Source organism: Ambystoma mexicanum, chromosome 8 (assembly GCF_040938575.1).
Source record: "Ambystoma mexicanum isolate Mex_15411 chromosome 8, UKY_AmexF1_1, whole genome shotgun sequence".
NCBI classification, from domain to species: domain Eukaryota; kingdom Metazoa; phylum Chordata; class Amphibia; order Caudata; family Ambystomatidae; genus Ambystoma; species Ambystoma mexicanum.
The window spans coordinates 935,876,118-935,881,788 of record NC_090929.1 but is presented as its reverse complement, the minus strand read 5'-3'; positions in this window follow the sequence as shown (position 1 = coordinate 935,881,788).

Below are 5,671 nucleotides of genomic sequence, written 5' to 3'. Positions count from 1 at the left end.
AGGCCCTGGAGTGGTTGACCTCCTTCCTCCTGCACCGACTCTCCCAGGTAAAACTTGGGTCCTTTCTCTCCACCACCACTCTTTCTACATGTGGTGTTCCCCAGGGCTCTATGCAGTCACCCTGGCTTTTCAATGTCTACTTGGCCTCTTTGGCCCACCTGACCTCTACCTTCTTCTCTAACTTTCAGTGTTATGCTGATGACACTCAGCTCCCTTTCATGCTTCCCTCAGCCTCCTCTACTCTCTCGCTCATTCCTGACTGTCTATCCGCGATTCAGGATTGGTGCTCCTCCAATGATCTCTGCTTAATGCCAGTAGAATGCAGATCCTTCTCATTGGGACCCCTGCTCCCACTTTCCCTCTCTCGCTCTGGCCGTCCTCCTTGGGCCCTCTTTCTTTGCCTATCTGTGAGGCTAAACACTTTGGTGTCATCTTCAAGTCCACTTTATCCTCTCCTCACATCACAGACCTTGGCAAGAAGGCCCACTACCAGCTGCACCTCCTCAGAGGTATTCATCCTTTTATCACTTTCCCCCAGAAGTTCACTGTCTCCAGAGTCCTGGTTCTTTATAGGCTGGACTAGTGCAACAGCCTCCTATTCAATCCGCTCCCTGCAATTAATCCAGAACAGGACTGCAAGATTTGTCCTTTTCCTCGAGCCAAGAGACCGTATCTCTCCAGTCTTGAAATCTATACACTGGCTTCCGGTGGCTGGAAGGATCAAGTTTAAGACCCTCTGCACTGTCCACAAGACTTTCTCGGGCCAGGGCCCTTAATACATCCAACTTTCTCTTCCAAAATGCCTACCTTCTCGAGCCCTTTGCTAAGCTACCTCTACCGCTCTGAGGGTCAGACGCTTCTCCAGGCTGAGAGTTGGGAGTAGCTCTCTTTCCCTCTTTCCTCAGCGGTTGCCTCCCTCTGGAATCGCCTCTCGGGCTCTCTCAAACATGAGCCGGACCACCTGAAGTTCCGGAAGCCGCTGAAGACCTTCATTTTCTCCACTGCTTTCTCTCTCTCTCGCCCCTGCTGACCTACCTGTCTCCTGCACGGACTGGTTGCTTGCCTACCCTCATATTCTACTGGAAAACAGGTTCCTCCATAATCAGTCTCCCCTGCACTGCCTCAGGTCTACCACGCACTTAGGAGCTGTAACTCTTTCCCACAGTCCCCTGCCTCCTTGCACTTACCCAAAGTTGCGCTGCCCTGTCTGCACTTACTCAGAGCAACTGCTGCCCTGAATGCACTTCCCCCCTACACTCTCCCTGGCACTTCCCCTCCTCCCTTCCCCCTGCACTTTACGTTGTAACACATGCACGATCTGAATGACACAAGGCCTAGTAAGATTGTTTGTCTTGTCATTCCTCTGTCTTCCCTCCTTTATTGTGTTGCGCCTAGAAATACTTGTGTACAGACACGTTATAAATGACATATGTCATCTCATATGATGCTCTGATATGGCTGTATAATGGCCATGTTAATAATGAACCTTAATAAATATCAAAAGGTTACAAAATAAAACCAACGAAACATTGTAACTCACCAGATATGGTTACCAATGTAAACATAAATCAAACCCCTACCTTATACTTCTGCTGATGTCACACATTACATCATAGATATTACATCACCAATGCGTGCACATTCGGAGAGAAAAGAGGATATCAGTATTATATTTAGGGGTGCAGTGACTACTGGAAATGTATTCCAGTCATGGTTAGTGTTTGCAGAGCGTAAGAGCCATGTTTCTGGACTGCAGAAGGAGGCCACACCCTAAATCAATGACGTAAAGAGCACGACTGAAGACCATTTGCTGTGGGTGCTCTGAGAATAGGTATTCCACTTCAAGCCAGGCACAGTCCATGCCTCCGGTGACATACGGCTCAAGGCCTTTTCTTAGTTTACTGTGGGTAGGTTTACTAGACCAAGGGCGATTGCCATAGACCGTGATCTAGTCCCAGTCTGTATCCTTGGATATAGTGTGTATCAGTTTTAAGCTTGGACATGTTTGCAGCACCAGTGTTTTGCCTAGTACCAATGGTGCATAACCAAATTGATATCTAGGGTGATGTCAGTTGTTTTATTGTGATGTGATCAGATACGTGATGTGTGATTTCATGAGTAGTGCAGAATATGTGGGGATCGTGTTTTGATTGATTTGGCTTTAAATGATGAATGTCAGTGTTTTTTGGTCTTCCGGTATTCCCATTACTTTCCTTTCAACTAAAAAATAAATCAGCAACTGGGTGAGATGTGTTATTAATGTAAGTTATACAGAGGTCCACAACCTCCCTTGACAAAATATGTTATTTAATATTATTTCTAAACGTGCATGCTTTATGGCCATTGAGGACAATTTTGATGAGTTCCTTCACTATGCGGCTAGTATTTTTGAACATTGTTGCTGAATAAATATTCTTTAAATTGCACAATTTGCATTCCATTTTATCACAAAACTCCCCATTGGTTACTATTCACACAGTCTGTCACAACAGAAATTAATTGCTATGTGCATCGATGGGACACGTTTTCATTGGTGCCCGGTGTATGTGCCCCAGTCCGACCCAGGCCAAGGGTTGTACGTTGTTACATCAAAGTGAAATACTTTGTGGTAATTCACGTTGATGCAATTACTTACTTTTTTTCATTGTTTCCCTTTTTTTATATATAACGGGAGTCCCTCCACCTCCCCAACGCCGTGACCTTCCCACCCCCTTTATAACACTTAACCCCAGCATATATATTTATATTGCCTCGACACAAAGTAGTTGCATCGAAGTGAATTAGCAAGAATTCATGTTGATGTAACAACGGTGTATGATTTTGGGAGGAGGAAGAAACTCTTGGGAAAGCAGCATAACAAACAATTAAAGCAGGGAAAAAAGCAAGTTCATGTATATGTTCCTAATAGCGGTACATGGCGAGACAGCAAGTGTTACAGGAAGTTACAGTGATTATTTTAGTTTTAGTTTTAGGCACAGTTCCATTGCAACCCGGCACTGCAACTCCAAACTCTAGAACACACATAGACATGTTCTCTGAATGTACAGTGCTTAAGTCCAGCTTCTCAGCATAAATATTCTCACCTCCTCAACCATTCCTATACCCTCTTTATCCTCGCCGCTGCCGGACTCCAAAGCTCGAATTTCATTTAATTTTCTTTTACTGTAAAACGCAATAGCAGAGTCTGCTAAGCCCAGTTCTAATGAGAGAAAACCAGCAGGCGCTCATGTGTCAATATAGTAACAGCTCAATTGCTCACTTTGCAGTGAATCTCTTCCAGTCAATTAGACCTTCAGGGGTTTCTTATTCAAAAGTATTTTGGTATTGTGTATAACACTGCTCTACTAACTAGCAAATGAGGGCGAGTTTGGCAGAGGCGTAACTGGCAGTCTGTTATCTCAAAACCTTTTATTTGTGTTCCCATGTGTATTGCACATTAATTCAGAATTCACAAACATAGACAGTATTTACAATGCTACCCTCCCTCCCCTACTTCCACTTGGTGAACAGAACAATCATTTAACACTCCAGAAACCTCCCCCAAATTTCTTTATGAAGGTAGCTTTTCTTATTCCTGAACAAAACTACCTTTTCTAAAAAAAAAAAGACATCCTTTTTAAGTCCTCCATCCATTCTGATTGTTACCTCAAAACCTTCTTCAAGTGACTCATCCAAGCGTGTGCACTCTGTCTCAATTCGAAATCATGTGAAAGCCAATTGACTCAATTTGATAACCTCACATTGCGATGAGCTCTTACCTTACCTGCTCTTATCGTGCTCTGTTTTTGTGACCTCCTGGGGTTCTTTTCTAATTCTCCATTTATCTTACAGTAGGAGGTCGTGTTTTATATTTACTAGGTTATCTAAAGCTGTCAAAACATGCACAGAAGCACAGTTGAAGCCCACGATAAAACGTGCATTGTCTTCTTCAACACTGGATGTGCAGGTTGAGGGTGAGGCCACAGCTAGGGCCACAAGATGGTAGCCATTCTCATACCCGCCCCCTAGATTATCGTTTCTTGCAGCACGTGTCCATATCCCCATTTGTCTTGTTATTCCTTCTTTTATGTTTTGAAATTTGGGTGTACTTTGTTGTGATGTGACATGGTACATTTTTTTCCCAAAAAAAGGAGACCTTGAGTTCCAGATTGTTGTTGTGTTATTAAGAACCAAGATGTAGCACATATGTGGTGACCACTGGCATGGCCATTGCTTTTGTGACTGTGCTGAGCTAGAGAGGAGAATCTTGATTCCAGCAGGTGTTCACTGCTTAAGGATTTTGAACATGACCAGATGTGGTAGTGCAGGCACTGCAGACCAGGGATTCCCTCACAGTCTTGTTCAGCTCTTCTGTGAATGTATTTCTCTCAGAGGCCCTAATCTTTGTGTTAGGGAGTTGTAATCTTTGCTTAGCGGATCATTTTCCTCATGCCTATACGGGTCAGAACACACTTCCTTGACAGGGTGACATCTGTCTTTACAGTCGATGTGGACTCCACTTCCTCTGAGATGGGCAAACAGGAGGCTTCACATCGTAGTGTTTAGATTCATAAACAAAGGAAGGAGACTTTCTGGAGTAGGTGTGTTTACAAATTCTATTTACAGAACAACAAAGGTCTACCAGGCATTTTGCTGCCAGCAACAACTCTTAATTTTAGCTTTTTTGGTCTATAAGAATGTACTCATACATTATTAATTTCCAGGTTCCAACAATTTGGATCGCAATTAGACAAGACCTGGCAATAAATGGGGAAACACAGGAAGGCATTTTCGAAGTCGCCAGTGGCCATTCTTATTCATCTTCTTCCCAGTACTTTAAGCAACCTTTTTGAGGAAGATCCTGTAGACAAGATGATTTGACTTTTGCAATACATACTCTCCTTCAGCTCTCTTGCTTCTTAAAGCATGATGATGCTGATCCAAATAAATGGTTACGATTGTTAGGTGAGAGGTATTTACGGGCATCTGGTTCACTTTTGAGGGTTGCCCAACTCAAATTTCTGACTATTCAATGCATTCATCCAAATGCACGTGTCAACAGATGCAGCTGTTTTTTTCTGCTTTGTGCTTTTTCCCCAGAAAGAGGCGACATCAAGTGTCACTAAGCAGATTGCTGGGTCTAATTCAGAGGTGGTGCAATGGACCCAGGAGCAGGGCAACCATACCATTGTGTGTTTGTCATGTTGATAGAACTCTACCAACAGGGTGTCCTGGCCATGCTGATTTTGCTGATTTTTCTGCAGAAAGTGTGAGGATTTACCACCAGAATCATGCTGGAGGTAAATCCCCAAATCCAGGGCCATACTTGTAGTATGGCAGAGAGGGAAAAATGGTAGTAATTCTGTTACCACCACTTTTTCCCCAACGCCGTACTCGTAATCTGCCCCTATATCTTTTTTTTGCATTTCATAATGCAAATATAAGGCCTGATTTACAAAGTGCTTTTTAATGGGACTTTCCCATTCAAAAAAACTTTTATAAAGCAGGCCTTCAGTCTTTGCATTTGCAAACAACCTGAACATGTCTAAATTCTTTGCAAATGCAAAGCCTGGTGGTATTTCTTCTTCCTATTCTATGTCATAGCGTTGAACATGTACAATGCCTTTGAAAGGCAATAGGGCCATGTGACCTAACGTCACAGCATATATTACACTGCATGAGCGCTGAAAAT